Consider the following 20,527-nt stretch of genomic DNA (forward strand, 5'->3'; position numbering starts at 1 on the left):
GGACGCCTCCCAAGCCTTTGCATTAGCTCCTACAACTTTTACCCCGGGTTCATTTTAGTTGACTCCCTATGTTCATTAGGTTCATTGGTTACAGGTTTCAGGATCGTCGCTCTGATACCATTTGTAACACCCCCATACTCCAAGTGCCTTACCAGGACCACTCAGGTATGAAGACATTACCATCTCGGTTGCCCGAGGTATGATAATCAAATAAACAATGAAGAAACAACGTTTAATTATAAATACTTAGCGAAGAAGTACAATCCTCAAAACCAAACTGAAAGTACAATACATGTTCTCAAACTGACTATTCTAACTGAAATATAAATAACTAATAAGCTACAGCGGAAGACTCTTATCATCATGTCGTGGCCATCCCAGCTATCCCAGTACTCATCTCAATACCTGCTCAATATCTGCTCACCATCCCCGAATGGATCACCGCAGTTTATAAAACAACACCGGGTCGCACTAATCACACAATTCAATATATAATAACAATAAGGCAAACAGACGACTTAATCGCCACACACACGCAATCACGCCGGATCCAATCGTCTCAATCACCGATCGTCCACTGGACCCGCCTTGCCCGAGGGGGACCGCAGCCGTACCCACCAAATCCCCGCTCCACATAGTGAGCGATAACCCTGTCCATTAATGTGCACATCCCTTCTGTGGCGGGTTCCACAGAAGGCGAAACTAGGGCGTGAAGCCACTCCCGCAAGTGACCCCACTCAGCCGAGGCCACGTCTCGCGAACCATCAACAACGATCACAACCACAATCACAATACAATTATTATGTCAAACAACCAAATACAATACATCAACCAATATCCCATTATGGGACTAATACGAGTAGAAATCCTGCCTGTAAGCACACAATCGACGGTCTCTCTTCTTTGAATCAAAAAGCCTCCTCTATGAACCCTCCTCCTATCATACAACACATAAAGGCTACCAAATCACATACTACACATAAACCCCCAAATCTCTAAATTAGGGTTTAACCAATTCAAAGGAAAGACAATAAAAAGGGTGCATAGATCTTACCCTCGACGCAAGGAACTCAACGGTATAATCAACGCTAAGAACTGACCTTCCAAACTCCGGGGATTGCTAATTATGCGATTAGGATGAAGAACTTGTTTCCTTTCTCTCTTAAACAGTAATTTAGGTTTTGCAAAAGTGATTTAGAATAATGACGACAAAGCTTATATACCTTAATCGCATATTTAACAAAACCCGAGAAAATTCCCAGAAACCGGCTACTCGATCGAGTACCCAAGGATACTCGATCGAGTACCCCCTACTCGATCGAGTACCCCAGCTACTCGATCGAGTACCCAACAGGTCAGAAACTTTTCCAAAACGCAACTTACCCTTACTCGACAGAGTAAGGCCTACTCGATAGAGTACCCCAAGACTTATAAATACGGAGTATTACAGGGAACCTTCCAATGACGTCTGGGATGCTGTTGAGCAAGTCTCAGTCACCCACGACGCCTGAAGGGATTGAGCGCATGAGTCGTGTTCCTTATGCATCTGCAATAGGATCAATCATGTATGCCATAATATGCACATGTCCAGACGTGGCATATGCATTGAGTATGACGATTCGGTACCAAAAGAATCCAGGTGAAACACATTGGATAGCTGTTAAAAATATCCTCAAGTACCTACGGAGGAGTAAGTATAGAGTATTGACTTATGGAGGAGATACTAAGCTATGCGCAATCGGTTACGCTGATGCTAGCTTCCAAACGGATCGAGATAATTAGAAATCTCAGTCTAGATTCGTTGTTACTCTTAATGGTCTTTGTCATGGTCACCGGAATAGTTCCAAACAGAAGTTGTAGCAGATTCTATGAGCCATTGAAATATGATAAGCATGGAGGGCACATTATTTCCATGAGAATTAAACGTGTACCTGAGTTATAGTAGTTGATTATGAATTCGATACGTTATCTTTTTCATAAACTATTTATAACTTCATCGTTTTTATAATATTTTGTTTTTCATGTGGATTGTACTGACAACATTGAACGCCAAAGTGAACTGAATTACATTATCTTGGTTTTGGTCCGTATTTGCCAATGTAAGCTGATAACTCCGGCTATTATGTTGTGCAGTCGATTGATGGTGGGTTCAACGAGCCATAAGTCAAACGGTTGACTGATCGATCACAGATGCGAGATTATAACGATACCTCGTAGGACAACTTTTTGTGACAACGTAATGGAGTCCTAAATGTTTAAAAACATTCGGTGCCAGGTCGTGGATAGGACATCCATTGTGTTCCTAGAGTCGATTCTTTTGACTATCAACTTGTCTCTTGAGATTAAGGCGCTTTTTGGTGACTTTGGTTTCTTTCTCACGATCTGCCGAATCGGAGGCTAAGTAGATTTTTCTTGGTCATTTCATACTGTGCTTACATCGGCAGGATTCGAGTTGAGGAAAATATCCAACCCTTATCAGGTATAGTTATTTCTCAGGGCCACTCGAGGAGTTGTAACTGAAATGCATGGTCATGCTCGAATGATGATTCGTTTATCAGTTAAGTTACTCTCTAGTCGGGAAAACCACTCTTGATAATGATCGCTTGTAAAATACGACTTTTGTGAATACGGATTTGCAAATTGTTTTACATTGAGTGGGAGAAATTTTAGGATATGAGAATCGGTTATCGCACATACACTTGTGAGGACAAGTGGGAGTTTGTTGGAGCTTGTGTCCTCCACAAATTAGTATGATAATATTTGTAAATCTCTTAAAGGTTCACAAGGGTATAATTCGTATTTTAATCAGTTGATTAACGATTACCTAATAACGGTTGGCTTGCTAGAAAGTTTGACGTTATTATCATACAGATGGCGGTGATCAACTGGTCCCTAAAGGTCACACCTATAGGATGTGTTTGAGAGATGTGGTTATAGAAATATAATCACATTGATGCCTAATATGACTAAACAGTTAGTCAATGTGTTGATGAGACAATTATTTAATGAAAATTAAATAATATTAGTTGAGATGAATTAACTGTCAATTCGTAAATTGAATATAATAAGTTATATTTAATTAAATGTATGTAATGTTAGCTTGACGAATTAATCATTAATTCGTAATTAAATGTAATCGGTTATATTTAATATCAACAAGATGAATGTGTCATAGTGGTAATAGTGAGGGTACTCAAACCAAGAGGTCATGGGTTCGATCCTCACTAGATGGCAATTTATCTTTAACACATTTATACATTTTTGGAATAACCGAAAATAGGATTTTAATCCTTATTATTTTGGTTCATATGGGCCGATTTTTGGAAAAAGAAAATCAACCCTATTTCTCCATATACTCGGTTATAAGGAGAGTTAGGTTTTTTTTAAAAACCTAATTTTTGCTCATCATTTTCTCTCATCAGAAAATCACACAAATAAACCCTAATATTTACAGAAAACTGGGGATCTCATTCTAGCAATTTGAGGGGCATTTCTCGGAGCATCTTGGGTGCAACTGATAGGAGAATATCATTGTGATATTGTTCATAGGCCATAAAAGCTAGGACCGAAGGTTATTTCTTAATCCTTTATGATTTTGTTTATGCAATTTATTTTATGACTAGTTATCATCACTTTATAATTCGTTATAATCCTTAAATATAAAGGGATGCATACAGATAAATCCCACACCAACTTCTTCGGTAAGAGGACAAATTTCACCTTTCGGGAAAACGAAAACGTGATGTTTCGAATCCCAAAAACGAGAACATGCTTCGATAAATGAGGATTGCACCTTGACTTGACGGAGCACCAACAATTTTCCAACTCTCATACAAACGAGTTGATACTTTTCGGGAGGTGACAAATCTCGGCACCATTGTCGCAACGCATTCTCAAAGGCATCCATGAAATATTTTTGTGGAAGAAGAAGATGTTTTGTAGAGATGTTTTTCGTGTTTCGGATGATGAAACAATGAAGCACAAACATCACTATTTATACGAAACAATCAGCGCGTTTTTCAGAAAAAGGGAGAGCTGCTTACTATCGCCAAGTAGCTTGCGCCTCTTTGGGCCTGTTCTCAGGATTCCCACCTTGAATTGTCCCTTTCAAGTTGTGTTTTATCCTGACACCTCAAACCTCCCGCCAGAATGCTCGCGCCTCTTTGGGATGGTCCAGGACATTTTGTGTTTTCTCACACTCACATTTCCTTGTTTTCGCATTTTACGAAATCCGACACGGTTTCCATGACGCGGCTTTAAGCATACGGATTTTTCTTTCTTTTTTTAGGGGGAGGGGGGGTAGTCGCCCCGATCCATGACGGATCGTTTCCATGTCTATCGAAATTCCGAAATTTTTTCGCTTTTTCGCACTTTTTTCAGCAAAAAATAAAATCGAAAATTGATAACACGGCATCAGTTTTCCTCAAAAATTCAAGCACTCACAAATCCGAGTCTTGATCTCACAAAAATCAAAAATCAAATACACTCAAAAAATCAATACTAAAATTCACCCCTGGCAGTTTGAGTTTGAATTTTTTCGAGTCACGAATCAATTTCAACATTTTCGAAGCAATTTAATTCAAGACATGAGTTAATTGCTCGAATTTTCAAATCAATTCCTCGAGAAATCCAAACGTGACGATTTGTCACGGAATTTTGAAAATATCATTTCAAATTTCGAATTTCAATTTTAACTTTGAGTCACCGTGATTAATTTCGCTTTGAAGTACTTTCTACGTGTTTGCGTTTATGCATATATGCTACCTGTTGCATGTTTTCTACACTAACGATGAAGGAACTAGTGTGAAGTAAAAGGGGAATTGACAGCCGATAGCGCTCCTCCGAAACACGACATAAAAAAGCCAAAATCACAAAATAAACCACAATCCAAAAACACATATATACAAACCACCTCACGCAAATTACATCGATGCACGTTTGATACAAACAACTGACCATACAAACAGGAGCCAGTACAAACATCTATCATACAGACACTGGCCCAAAACAACCATCTATCATACAGACACTGGCCTAAAACAACGAACTGGGGGCTATCTGCCACCTACCGAACTAAGCACTCCCTATCCTTTCGCTCAGAAAAGAAAAGGAGCAACACAGGAAACAGAGGAGTAACAACGGAAGCAGAGGTGGTTAACACGACGGTAATACCTCGCTCCTACTCCACGACAAAAAAGAAGACAGTGTCTGGCAGACTTTGGATGATAAGGAGGCCAAGAACCATGATGCGGCGCACCACCCTGGTGTTGACACCCAATCATCAGTCATCCTGTCTATAAGCCACAATGAAAAGGACAAGTCGGCCACGTCAGCCGCCTCCCCTTCTCCACAGAAGCATCCTCTACCACCACCTCGGCTCTAACAGCCTCCCCGGTCGCTTCTGCTCCTCCCGGATCATCCTCCTCCTCCAAGACCTCAACGACAGACCCCGTAGGCCCCGAACGCTCCCCTGCAATCAAAGGCAATCAAAGAACGTCAGCCAAAATTTCGGCATTATGACGGCATAAAATGGACAAATCCAAAAAAAAACCTGCAAAGCAGAACAAGGGCAATCCCGTCCAAACCCAACCAAACAAAACAATTAACAAAAAACGCACAAAAAATGACTCGCCCTTCTTTTCAAGAAAAAGACGAGTCAAAACAACAACCACAACAAAAACGGCACCTCAGGACCCACACAAGGTCCGCCAACAAACCAAAATACATTCCCGACACAATGGGGTATTTTCTACAGTTCGAAAAGGCAATTTTTACGCCAATTTGAGCACAAACAGGTCAAAACTTCAAAATGCGACCACAACTAGGCAACGTGATTTTATCACATCTCAAAGCGACCTAAACTACCAATAAGGTCCATTTTAAGGCAAAATGACTCAATTCAAGCCCAAACAGACGCTTATTTGGTCAGACATAAGACCGTCACAAAAGGCAAAACTTCCCATTTTTCCCACAATACCCAATAAAGGTCCACAATGGCAAACACGGTCTTTCCCGACTACAATCAACCTATTGGGACCCATTACCCAAGCAAATAAACTTGGCATTGTGAAATGAGACAGTTTCTCTGCCTCACTAACGTTTTTCAAGCATAGGGGACGTAAACGGGGAACAAAATGCAAACTAAAAGCACCCCTATACTCCTAAACAGGTTTCTAACCTACTGTTATCATCTATTTCACTCGAAATAGGCTCAATCAAAAAGCCCCAAATCGATTTTAGGGGTATCAAATTTCACCCTAATTTAATTAATCAAAAAGACCAACAAATTCAAATGGATTCAAGAGGAAATACATATCTTGAGATGACATGTTGATGATGGCACGAACTCAAGCAAGCAAGAAGACCAACAATGGCGATTTGTTTGGGTTTTGTCGAGAGGATGAAGAAGACAAAGTGAGAATGACGAGCAAGCCATTCTCGCGTCTTTTACAGAAAAATAGGGAAGCCCCCTTACCTCGCCAAGTAGCTCGCGCCTCAATGGGGTGCTCCCTGCTTCATTCAGTGAAACTTTGGGCTTTGGCCCAATTTCCCATAACAAACCTTAAATCTTCGGCGACGGCAATTAAAACCGTCATTTCAACGATAATAGTGAAAATTCACTATTCCTTCAAAATTCAAACAAACGGCGATTAAAATTGCCACTTCAAATTCAAAAACATAATAGTGAAATTTAAATTCAATATTTCTTCAAATGTCAACGGCGGCAACATAAACCGTCACTTCAAAAACATAATAGTGAAATTCAATTTCACTATTTCTTCAAATGTCAACGACGGCAACATAAACCGTCACTTCAAAAACAAATAGTGAAATTCAAATTCACTATTCCTTCAAATGTCAACGGCGGCAACATAATCCGTCACTTCAAAAACAGTAATAGTGAAATTCAAAATTCACTATTTTACGGCGGCATCAAGAGTCCGCTATTTTAAAACAAGCCCATCCAACGCGGCTATTCTCACGGTTGATCAACCGACCACACCATGGCTGCGAGCCTTAATACGCACCACGGCTGGCGAGCCTTACAATGCACCGCGGCTTGCGAGCCCTCCTCATATACGCACCGCGGCTGGCGAGCCCTCCTCATGTACGCACCATGGCTGACGAGCCTTACTACGCACCACGGCTGGCGAGCCTTACAACGCATCGCGGCTGGCTAGCCCTCCTTATGTACGCACCGCGGCTGGCGAGCCCTCCTCATATACGCACCATGGCTGGCGAGCCTTACTACATACCGCGGTTGGCGAGCCCACCTCACGTATGCACCATGGCTGGCGAGCCTTACAATGCACCGCGGCTGGCGAGCCCTCCTCATATACGCACCATGGCGGGCGAGCCTTACAACGCACCGTGGCTGGCAAGCCTGTTGGAGCTTGTGTCCTCCACAAATTAGTGTGATAACATTTATAAATCTCTTATAGGTTCCCAAGGGTATACTTCGTATTTTATCAGTTGATTAACAATTACCTAATAACGGTTGTCTTGCTAGAAAGTTTGACGTTATTATCATACTGATGGTAGTAATCAACTGGTCCCTAAAAGTCACACCTAAAGGATGTGTTTGAGAAATGTGATTATGGAAATGTAATCACATTGATGCCTTATATGACTAAAAGGTTAGTTCAAGTATTTGACTAAACAGTTAGTCAACGTGTTGATGAGACGATTATTTAATGCCGATTAAATAATATTAGTTGAGACAAATTAATTGTCAATTCGTAAATTAAATATAATAGGTTATATTTAATAAATGTATATAATGTTAGCTTAAACGAATTAAGATGTTAATTCGTAATTAAATGTAATCAGTTATATTTAATTAGCAAATTATAAATATGCGATATTTATAGTTAATGTATATATTATACGATATTGTCATAATAAATGATGACGGACCGGTGTTAAGTGTGTGGACTTATTAATACAGGACGACATCAATGACAATTTATAATTAATACACATTTGTACATTTAGAAAACCAACCAAAAATAAGAAGATATTTTTCTCCTTATTGTTGGTGAATTTTCGGTCAAAGGGAGATAAAAAAGAAAGAAATAAATCTTCCCATTTCACTCCCATTTTGGCCGAATTAGAGAAGGAAAAAAAGAATAAAAATCTTCCATATTTTCACTCCATATTTTAGGTTATAATAGAAGTGAAAGGAGGATTATTTTCTTACTTTTTTTTTTTTCACAAAACTCTCATCAAAACAAAAACCCTAAATTTTATTTTAGAAATTAGGGTTCCTCTTCAAGTAAAAGGGGATCGATTCTAGCAAGAAGAAAAGGGCATATCTCATATCATCTTGGGTGCAACTGATAGGTGAATATCATTGCGATATTGTTCTTAGGCCGATTTTGCTATGACCGAAGGTTGATTTCATAATCTCTCTATTTTGTTTATGCAAATTTCTTTTATGACTAGTTTTCATTTTAATAATTTCGTTATAATCCTTATTTTGTTAATGGAAGTATACCGATATTTTCCACAAGTGGTATCAGAGCCAAGGTCACGAAATTATTTTGATGATTATCATAATTGATTTAAACAAATTTTCGAGAAAAAAAAAAAGGGAGGTTTCGGCTGTCAAAAATTTTTTGGGCCGTAGGGTTCATTTTTTTGCCGTTTGCTTTTTTTTTTTTTGGTGATTTATTTCCATTTAGATTTTTCCTATTGTTGTTTTATTCAGTTAAAATGATTATATGAAGAATTTGTAGATGTTTGATTTAATGAAAGATTAAGTTAAAATATAAATGGAAATCGTCTTGTTGATGATGTTAACATTGTTTTTGCTATATAGTTTTTGGCATATACGGTTAATCATGTTTCATTAATTAATATGCTAATCTTGTTCTAATAGCAACTATAAACAATTTTGTTCATCTTAAAAATTTTTGGGCTGTTTTGTTTTTTATTTAGCCGAGTACAATAAAAAAAAAAAACTGTTTTTTTTGTTGTTGTTAGGGCATTTTGCCGAAAGAAAAAAAAAGGTTTTAGGGTTTTTCTTTGGCTAATGTCGAGGGCTGGAAAATAAAAAAAATTCTGTTTTTTTGTTTTGTTTCGGTTATTGAGGAATTACCGAGAGTTTAAAAAAAAAATTGTTTTGTTTTTTTTGCTTTTGCCGTGACAATTTAAAAAAAAAGATGTTTCTTTTGTTTTTGTTTTGGCCAATAATGATTATATATTAAATCAATAATGTATGATTAATTGTTGTGAAGAAGTTCACAATTTAAGATACCTAATTATTTTAAAGAAGTTTAAAATATTGAAGGATTAAATTCATATTACAAGTTTAATATGAATTAAGATTGAAATTAATGTGTGTAATTGAGGAATTGTCAGTTAATTCGATCATTTAAATAGGTGGTTTGGGTAAAATTAATCTACATAATTAAGGAATTATGTCTTGCATGTTTAATTTATTTAGTTGATGTATTTTTTTTGTTGAATGAATCGTTGAATGGATTTATTTACGTATTTTGTTTTGCAACCGGTTGTAATTTGTAATACCTAGTGTGGCCTTAGTTAAATTATGTTTTCGTAATGATGGAAACATAATTTTTAATGTAATTTGAGATCTCGTATCTCCGTTTGGCTTTCTTTATTTATTACGGTTTTGAAATTAGAATGTAAATAGGTTTATCATGTAATTTTAAATTGTAATTTTTGAGAAGACTAAAGATGGAGATTGGAGCTCACTCCCGCTACATGGACCAAGATGGAACATCAAGACAAGCTTCTCGGGTCCAAAGATGGATTCCAAAATTGTATTTAATGTTCGTTTTGGTAGATAGGCCACACTAGGACTTTTTATTGCTTTTACGTTTTCCATTCCTATTGCTTTTCATTCACATGATAGTTAATGCATCATATTCCGCCTAAACCAAACCACCTACTACTAAAATGCATGAAAATTGACTCATATAGTTGTATGTTAGTTTTCATAGACATACAGATGTCACTCAGTTTAAGCCATCACCTTAGTTTATTCATTCACGCATGCTAGATATTAGTTCACTTAAAATAAATTAAAATAAAGTTGATGGGATCTTCCTCTAAAACGGAAATTGAGATTAGTCTTTATAAGGGCAAACAACTATGAATCCCTTCTTCGTCGGTAGGCATAATATGACCCCTTCTACGTTGGGTAAGTAGTTTGTGTTGACTTAGTTTATCTCAACATTATAGTCCGAAGAGTTTCTCGTGATTATGATGGACTAAAGATAAAATTTACAGAAATTTATCGACCAAGAATTCTAACAGTAGAATTAGCCAAAAGGTTGGCTTATCAATTTACAGATAATTGAGTCTTGGGATCATTTATATAATTCTTGAGGGAGGTCAATTATATAAATGCTTGAGTCTTCGCTTATAACAGTTTTGCATTAAGACTTAAAATCATAACGATGCATATGCTTATTATTTTTATTCTTCTTTTCGCAGTGTAGAATACGTTTATTTTGATAATACTGTTACAACAAATGGCTGGAAATAACGAAATCCCAATGCCGAGTGCCACACTTGGACGCGAGTCCTGGCTTAAAGTTTTTATGGACAACATGAATTAGTTCACACGACTGAAGAATGATGGGTCCAACTTTGCGGACTGGGAGGCAGCACTACGGAATGCTGCCATTGCTGACGGTAAGCTCATGTACTTAACTGAGCCAATACCGGTAAACCCAGGCCCCAATGCAGGAGTTAACGAGTCACTTGCTTATCGTGATTTCGTCATGGAAGCGGGTGCGATAAAGAACGTACTCATCTTTGCAATAGAAACCGATTTGCAGAGACGCTTCATTGCCCAAGGTGCAAACAATATTTTCACTACGCCCACTAACGAGTTCTCAAAAGCACCGAGAATCGTTACTTATGAGCATACCTGTCGCTTCGTGGATGCGAAATTCCAAAAGGGCCAACCGGTTAGCCCACACATTCTTAACATGATTAAGAATGTCGAGAAATTGGAGGCACTTTATTGCAAAATCAGTGAGAGCATAGTCATTGACCGAATGCTTCATTCTCTTCATAATGGTTTTGCCCTTTTCAAGGCGAACTACTACATGAATGACTTGAAGAAAAGTCCTCATGAGCTACACTCACTTCTCGTACAGACCGAGAAGGATATGAAATTGAGTGGGAGCATGAAGCAGGATGTTCTCACGATTTCCAACAAGAATAAAGGTAAGGGCAAAGCTCCAGGCGACCTAACTGTAGGTAAGCCGAAATTCAAGAAGCCAGGAAACGGTAAGAGTGGGCCTGGTGAGACTAGTAGCTCACAAGGCAAGGCAAAGAGCAAGGGCGGTGACATTGAGTGCCACCATTGTCACAAGACTGGATATTGGAGGAGGAATTGTCCCGTGTACCGTGAGGACATAAAAGCAGGCCGCGTCGTTCCTGTTGGTATGTCATCTTATATTCATATGATTGAGATTAACCATGCAAGTTTCGGAACTTGGGTAATTGATACTGGTTGTGGTTCTCATCTGTGTAATCATTTGCAGGGCCTAAAAAACATCACACCTCTCGGAAAGGGTGATGTGGACCTGCGAGTCGGGAATGGAGCTAGAGTTGCTGCAGTCTCAAAGGGAACATACGTAATCCAACTCCCTAGTGGTTTTGAGTTATTTTTAAATAATCACATTACTATGTACCCAGTTTGTCTAAGAACATTATTTCAGTTTCCGTACTTGATAAAGACGGTTTTTCATTTTTAATAAAGGATAATAGCTGTATTTTCTCTTTCAATGAAATGATTTATGGCAAAGCAGTTTCCATGAATGGAATTTATATCTTAGATCAAACCACGGAAGTATTACACGTGAATAATAAGAAATTAAATGTTGGTGACAAAGATCAAACCTATCTATGGCATTGTCGAATGGGACACATAAATGAAAAACGCGTGAAGAAACTCGTCGATAATGGGACTATTCCCACATTCGATTTTTTTACATATGGCACGTGTGAATCATGTCTCATTGGCAAAATGACTCGAATTTCCTTCAAAGGTGTTGAAATGCGCGCTAGTGACCTATTAGGACTCATACATACGGATGTTTGTGGACCTATGTCTATTACCGCTAGAGATGGCTATAGATATTTTATCACTTTCACGGACGATTTGAGTAGATACGGATATGTCTACTTAATGAAGTATAAAAGTGAGTCCTTTGAGAAATTCAAGGAATACCAGAACAAGGTTGAGAACCAACTGGGTAGAAAGGTTAAAGCACTCCGTTCAGATCGGGGTGGCGAATATCTTTCAAATGAGTTTGATCAACACCTTAAAGACTGTGGAATCATTTTGCAGTTAACTCCACCTGGAACACCTCAATTAAATGGTGTGTCCGAACGGAGAAATCGAACCTTACTTGATATGGTTCGATCCATGATGAGTCACACGGTAGTACCTTATTAATTATGGGGTTTTGCTCTTTTGTCACCTGCTCTTATACTTAACCGAAGTCCGACTAAAGTTGTCGACAAGACTCCATATGAAATGTGGAAGGGAACGGTCCCTAACTTGTCCTTTATTCGGGTTTGGGGCTGCGAGGCTTATGTCAAGTGGAGACACGAGGATAAGCTCGACCCGCGATCGGTCAAGACATACTATATTGGTTATCCAAAAGGAACGTTTGGTCATTACTTCTATTCGCCTACCGAACATCGAGTTTTTGTTGCGGCTAGTGCGATGTTCTTAGAGAAAGAATTTCTTGAGAACAAGACAAGTAATAGAACCTTCGAGTGCTCGGAGATTCCAACCAACAACCGAGGAACAGGATGGAGGAAGTTGTTCCTCCAACTGATGATACGGTTAATATTCCTGAGGAACCTAGGAGGTCGGGTAGAGTCTCTAATCCTCCGGACAGATACATTGGTATGGTCAAGGAGAATGACGTTTTGCTCCTAGAGAGTAATGAACCCGCTACCTATAAAGGTGCTATGGCCTGTTCCGACTCAAAGCTATGGCTCGAAGCCATGCAATCCGAGATGGACTCCATGTATGAGAATGACGTATGGGATCTTGTTGATTTATCTAATAAGGTAAAACCTCTACAGTGCAAATGGCTTTACAAAATAAAGCATTCTGTAGACGCGCAACCAGATACCTATAAGGCACGACTAGTGGCAAAAGGTTTCACTCAAGTGTACGGATTGCATTATGATGAAATTTTTGCACCTGTAGTCATTCTACGTTCCATTCGGATAATCTTAGTGATTGCCGCTTTTCATGACTATTAAATTTGGCAAATGGATGTGAAAACCGCCTTCTTAAACGGTTATTTAGAGGAAGAGTTGTACATGGTGCAACCCGAAGGTTTCATAGATCCTGAACATCCTAAGAAAGTATGCAAGCTTAAGAGTTCCATTTATGGACTTAATCAAGCTTCTCGGAGTTGGAATCATCGTTTCGACCAGGTGATAAAAGAGTACAGTTTCACTCGATCGGTCGAGGAACCATGCTTATATATCAAGTCGAGTGGGAGCAAGATTGTATTCTTGATATTGTATGTCGATGACATACTCTTGATTGGGAAAGACATTCCTCTCTTATCTTCGGTTAAAGGATGGTTGAAGAACCATTTACAGATGAAAGATCTGGGTGAGGCACAACACATATTGGGAATCCGTATCTACCGAGATAGATCACGACGGACGTTATCACTTAGTCAGGAGTCTTATTTGGATAAGATTCTTGAGAGGATCAGCATGACCAACTCCAAGAAGGGGAACCTTCCAATGACGTCTGGGATGCAGTTGAGCAAGTCTCACTCACCCACGACGCCTGAAGGGATTGAGCGCATGAGTCGTGTTCCTTATGCATCTGCAATAGGATCAATCATGTATGCCATGATATGCACACGTTCAGACGTGGCATATGCATTGAGTATGACGAGTCGGTACCAAAAGAATCCAGGTGAAACACACTGGATAGCTCTTAAAAACATCCTCAAGTACCTACGGAGGACTAAGGATAGGGTATTGACTTATGGAGGCGATACTAAGCTATGCGCAATCAGTTACGCAGATGCTAGCTTCCAAACGGATCGAGATGATTCAAAATCTCAGTCCGGGTTCGTCTTCACTCTTAATGGTGCTGCGGTCAGCTAGAAGAGTTCCAAACAGAGTGTTGTAGTAGATTCTACCACTGAATCAGAGTAATGTGCCGCTTCGGAAATAGCTAAGGAAGCTATATGGATGCGTCAATTCTTACAATGACTTACGATAGTTCCTAGTTCGAATGACCCGATCACCATCTATTGTGACAATAGAGGTGCCATCTTCCAGGCTAAGGAGCCTAAGTCTAGCAACAAATCTAGACATGTACATTGGAAAGCTCACCTGATCCGTGATTATGTGGAGCAAGAAGAGATAGTGATTGACAAGATAGCTTCGGATGATAACATCGCGGACCCTCTCACTAAACCGTTGAATTGTTATAAGCATGAAGGGAACGTTATTTCCATGGGAATTAAACGTGTTCCTGAGTTGTAGTAGTTGATTATGGATTTGATACATTATCTTTTTCATATACTATTTATAACTTCATCGTTTTTATAATATTCTATTTTTCATGTGGATTGTACTGACAACATTGAACGCCACAAAGTGAACTGAATTACATTATATTTGTTTTGGTCCGTAATCGCCTTAATAAGCTGATAACTCTGGCTATTATATTGTGCAGTCGATTGATGGTGGGTTCAACGAGCCATAATCAATCAGTTGGCTGATCGATCACAAATACGGGTTATAACGATACCTCGTAGGACAATTATTTTTTGGTGACAACGTATTGGAGTCCTAAATGTTTAAAAACATTCGGTGCCAGGTCGTGGATTGGACGTCCATTGTGTTCCTAGAGTCGATTCTTTTGACTATCGACTGTCTCTTGAGATTAAGGCAGTTTTTGGGTGACCTTGGTTTCTTTCTCATGGTCCGTCAGAATCGGAGACTAAGTAGATTTTTTCTGGTCATTTCATCTTTGTGCTTACATCTGCAGGATTCGAGTTGAAGAAAATATCCAACCCTTATCAGGTATAATTATTTCTCAGGGCCACTCGAGGAGTTGTAACTGAAATGCATGGCCATACTCGAATGAAGATTCATTTATCAGTTAAGTTACTCTCTAGTCGGGGAAACCACTCTTGATACAGATCACTTGTAAAATACGACCTTTGTGAATACAGATTTTGCAAATTGTTTTACATTGAGTGGGAGAAATTTTAGGATATGAGAATCGGTTATCGCACATACACTTGTGAGGACAAGTGGGAGTTTGTTGGAGCTTGTGTCCTCCACAAATTAGTGTGATAACATTTATAAATCTCTTATAGGTTCACAAGGGTATACTTCGTATTTTATCAGTTGATTAACGATTACCTAATAACGGTTGGCTTGCTAGAAAGTTTGACGTTATTATCATACTGATGGCGGTAATCAACTGGTCCCTAAAAGTCACACTTAAAGGATGTGTTTGAGAAATGTGATTATGGAAATATAATCACATTGATGCCTTATATGACTAAAAGGTTAGTTCAAGTATTTGACTAAACAGTTAGTCAACGTGTTGATACGATTATTTAATGCCGATTAAATAATATAAGCTGAGACGAATTAATTGTCAATTCGTAAATTAAATATAATAGGTTATATTTAATAAATGTATATAATGTTAGCTTAAACGAATTAAGATGTTAATTCGTAATTAAATGTAATCAATTATATTTAATTAGCAAATTATAAATATGCGATATTTATAGTTAATGTATATATTATACGATATTGTCATAATAAATGATGACGGATCGGTGTTAAGTGTGTGGACTTATTAATACAGGACGACATTAATGACAATTTATAATTAATACACATTTGTACATTTAGAAAACCAACCAAAAATAAGAAGATATTTTTCTCCTTATTGTTGGTGAATTTTCGATCAAAGGGAGATAAAAAAGGAAGAAATAAAGCTTCCCATTTCACTCCCATTTTGGCCAAATTAGAGAAGGAAAAAAAGAAAAAAAATCTTCCCTATTTTCACTCCATATTTTCGGTTATAATAGGAGTAAAAGGAGGATTATTTTCTTACTTGTTTTTTTTTCACAAAACTCTCATAAAAAAAAACCCTAAATTTTATTTTAGAAATTAGGGTTCCTCTTCAAGTAAAAGGGGGTCGATTCTAGCAAGAAGAAAAGGGCATATCTCGTATCATCTTGGGTGCAACTGATAGGTGAATATCATTGCGATATTGTTCTTAGGCCGATTTTGCTAGGACCGAAGGTTGATTTCATAATCTCTCTATTTTGTTTATGCAAATTTCTTTTATGACTAGTTTTCATTTTAATAATTTCGTTATAATCCTTATTATGTTAATGGAAGTATACCGATATTTACCACAAAGCCCTCTTCATGTACGCACCATGGATGGCGAGCCTTACAACGCACCGCGGCTGGCGAGCCCTCCTCATGTACGCACCATGGTTGGCGAGCCTTACAACGCACCACGGCTGACGATCCCTCCTCATGTACGCACGATGGCTGGCGAGCCTTACTACGCACTGCGGCTGGCGAGCCCTCCTCATGTACGCACCGCGGCTGGCGAGCCCTCCTCACGTACGCACCGCGGCTGGCGAGCCCTCCTCATGTACGCACCATAGCTGGCGAGCCTTACAACGCACCGCGGCGGGCCAAGCCCTTCATATCCGTAATACAGCTGGCGAGCCTTTGTCCGCAAACACGCGAGGACATATCCGAATAGGCCTCAGGTATGACTCCTTCTTATGGCTGGCGAGCCTTTGTACGTAGTCTAACGGACTTTAAACGACCCGCATAGACAATCGACAGACTCTAAACTGTTCCCGACGACAGTTCATTGGCTCGTACCCTCGAGTAGCCTTGGCGTCGCCCTTCTCGACGGCGAGTCCTTGGCCCGAATCCTTTCGAGCCGCCTTGACGTCGCTTGGGTCTCGAGGTTGTAATCTACGATTGACCTGGGGGCTCTAAATTGACTTTAGCCCTATCCAAGCCTCAGTCAAAGTCGAGGCTCTGTAGATGCCCCAGTATCTGCTGAGACTCTAACAAGCACCCGATGATTATCGGACTACAACATGCTTTGGAATCGCGGCGTTCGATCGACAGATTGTGTATAACTTTACGTCGGAAAACTTAAAAACGATTTCGAAAATAAAACTTTTCAAAACTTTTCAAAAGTACCTGGAGTGTTTAATGCATGACGACGGGGTCGCAATGACACTAACTAGAGTCAAACCCGACACCGGACCAAAAACCGACTCAAAAATTCAAATCCCGACTCCAACAACGAGTCAAACCGAGTCAAACACAAAAAACAAACCATTCAAATGCTTCCATGTTAAGATTTCCCGGGATCATGCATGGTCAAGTACCAAACATGTGCATACAAATCCTAGGATAGAACAAATCATGATTGCGTTTGTGTGAAAGCGACAAGACACCTCGAAGACGTGCGATGTGGCTCGCGCCTCTTTGAGCAGTCCAGGTGGCCACGTTGCTCAAAACTCACACAACCACTCATTTTCCTATAAATACCCCTCAAATGCAACCATTTAAGAGTTACGCGAGCGTCCGCCCCCTCTTTTCTCCATTAAAATTGTCGACTCGACTTCCTAAGTCACAATCCGACACGTGTTTACAACCTACCGATCGTAAACACAAGCCTTACACATTGTTTGGTACCGTCATCGTGCATTAAACCACTTGACCGACCATCTCGACCACTACACCATCACTAAACTTAACAAAACACTCTTTTTACTTACTAAAACGGTTTTAAACCGAGTTTTCCGACCAAACGAGTTGATACACTTACGTCGATTTCTCGCCATAAGCCAATCATATAAGTATGAGGGTGTAAAAATTTTCTTTTATCATGTTTTCATTTGTTTTATGATTTTAACATGCTAAATCATGCATAACATGGTCCAAAACATGGGAAGAATGAGCCAAAACCGGACTTTTGGTTGAGGTAGAGGCTACTTACGTAGCACATAGGCTCGCGCCTAAAGCACCCTGCCCAGCCTTAAGTCCAATCCGTGTTTGGTCTCTTCTTTTTCTCTATTTTCATTTTCATATTTGTAATCGGTTTTTACCATTTCAAGTATGTTCAAACTATTTTCTACAAGTTTTAACCATAAAATATTTTTCACCCTTGGTTCTTAATACCATGACGGTTTAGTCCGTGTTTCGGTGATAATATTTGGTTAATTACATTTAAAAGGTATTTTAAAGTCTTTTATTTCATTTCTTTACATTTTGGAAGGTATTTTAAAGCCTTTCATCATTTCTTTACATTTTCAAAATAAATGTATTAGTCACCAACACAAAGTCATCCTTGGTTCTACATACCATGTCGGATTTTAATCCGATTACGATGATGAGTATCGACTAGTTATATTCAAATGAACTTAAAACAATTAGTCCATATTCATTTTCAAAACTATTCATGTCAAGCTTACAAAGTCGAACCCGACATCGAATATCATCAAAACAATGACGATTATTCAAGTCTCGTTCTTCAAATCAACGCGAATACGGCCTAAACAGTCCCTTTCAAACCAAAACAGGTTCAAATACCCATCTTTTAACACGTTTTATAAACGTTTTTCAATGGTCAGAACACGTCATATACCGTTGACTGACCCGCGCCTAAACAGGCCACTTCTTTTCCTATTTTCAAACCAGGGGAGACCCATTTACATCACCAATAGGCTCGCGCCAATTCTGGCTGCCTGATGCAGGGTCTGTTCCCCTTCCAGCATTGGTCTAGGACGATCCCGACTTTGGCTAACCCGGATATAGGACGGATCAGACGACTAATTTGCTCATTGAAAAACCGTATTTGCAAAACGCTTTTCTAAGACAAATGGATCACGTTATGCACCATAAACCTAACTCGGTAAATGGATGTTTAATTTTTGTCTTGCATGCAAATCAACATTAAATCCAACTTGACATCAATTACTTGATATTTGGATAAACAACTGCGATAGAGAGCTCACATGTTAGGTTTAAACTTGTGGATCGCGCATTCATGCATTTACCCATTTTATCAACTTTTGCATTTAACCAACCAAGATTGATCAATAGAGGCCGCTACCGCGGGCGGGATTGGGTGTCCGATTAAAGGGCTTCCCAATACATACCTTCACCTCTTACTCAGAAACTTTGAATAGTGGACGACCTTATCCAGGGCGTACGAGAGTCATTCTAGAGATAGGATGTTAAAGAGAGACGATTCCTTGTCTTTAGTACCTATGTCAAACACTGCTTTGTGCTTCGTTTGACCAAGGTATAAAGTGGATTCGAACGGGTTCCAAGCATCCCATAAATGCTTGGTGGCGACTCCGAACATCTCTAATCGTTTTGAGACCCTTGCCGAGACGAAACCGACCGATCTAAAACGATCCGGTCGAAAGCATATTTTTACGCCGCTGAGCGTGGCTTTCAAAAGACCGTTGCATGTCCACAAATCGGCTGGGCGTGCAGGTGGGCCCACGTCCACACCTTCAACGGCCACACTAACGGCTCCTCTCTACACGGAAGACCCGAGATCATGCCATAGTCCTCCAAGGTGACCCCGATCTCTCCAAAAGGCATATGGAAAGTCGAGGTCGTGTCCCAGAACCGATCAAGAATGGCTCGAATCAGGCTAAGGTTAGCCCGAATCTTCCTCTCCTTGATCTCCCTCCAGCCTCGTACCAAGGCAACAAAGGCTCCCCGCTCAATGATAGCCTTATCCTCCTCCGACAGCTTCCCAAAGGCATCCATCATCGTTGTGTAACCAGAAAAGGATATCATGTTCCCAGCCTCCTGCGTCAATTCAAAAGAAAGCTTTCTTAAGCATAGAAATGTAAAAGAAATAAATGAATAAAGGAATGACAGGCTGAAGGCTTACCATGCTCCTCGCCGTCATGTACGACAGGTGGCTCTCCGCTGCCCAAATGAGATGTCTACCATCCCATTTCTCGACCCACTCAGGCGCTCCTACGAGCTGACGACCGCCTCGTCCTACATTGGCCCTCTACGCGGCCTCCTCCTCTATATCCTCCTTCATCTCCTGGGTCGCTCCCGGATCAGTGGAAGGGTCAACGTAGTGTCCATGGGGTCTCTCCCCGATGTAAAAGGCGTATCCTCTGCAAATCGAAGTAGACAAAGCAATGTCAACCTTTTTCAAGCATTTTCAAGCGTTTCAAGCATTTAAAAACGGCATTTCTAGCCATGGCCCATATTTTCAAAGCCCGACCACGCATGTGGTAGGTTAAGTCAAGAAGAGTCTAAGTTCTAGCCTAGTTGCGGGTTTGAGTCAAAAATTCGACAGCATTTCGCTACAATAGCAATTATGTCGTACAAAAGTGTCCCGGAGGAGCTGTCACGAATTGAAAATCCGGCATGATAGAAAGTTTACCCATTATTCAAGGGTTCCAAAACATCAAGTTTCATCAAAAATGGGCTAGTGTAGGGC

General features: G+C 39.7%; 1 pseudogene; it reads right to left on the reverse strand.

Moving 5' to 3' along the window:
* The window catches only part of LOC141631376 (uncharacterized), a 71,700-nt pseudogene extending 51,722 nt beyond the window's left edge, over positions 1-19,978 (reverse strand).
* Positions 19,979-20,527: the final 549 nt, after the last annotated feature.

This window comes from Silene latifolia, chromosome Y (assembly GCF_048544455.1).
Source record: "Silene latifolia isolate original U9 population chromosome Y, ASM4854445v1, whole genome shotgun sequence".
In the NCBI taxonomy this organism is placed as follows: Eukaryota; Viridiplantae; Streptophyta; class Magnoliopsida; order Caryophyllales; family Caryophyllaceae; genus Silene; species Silene latifolia.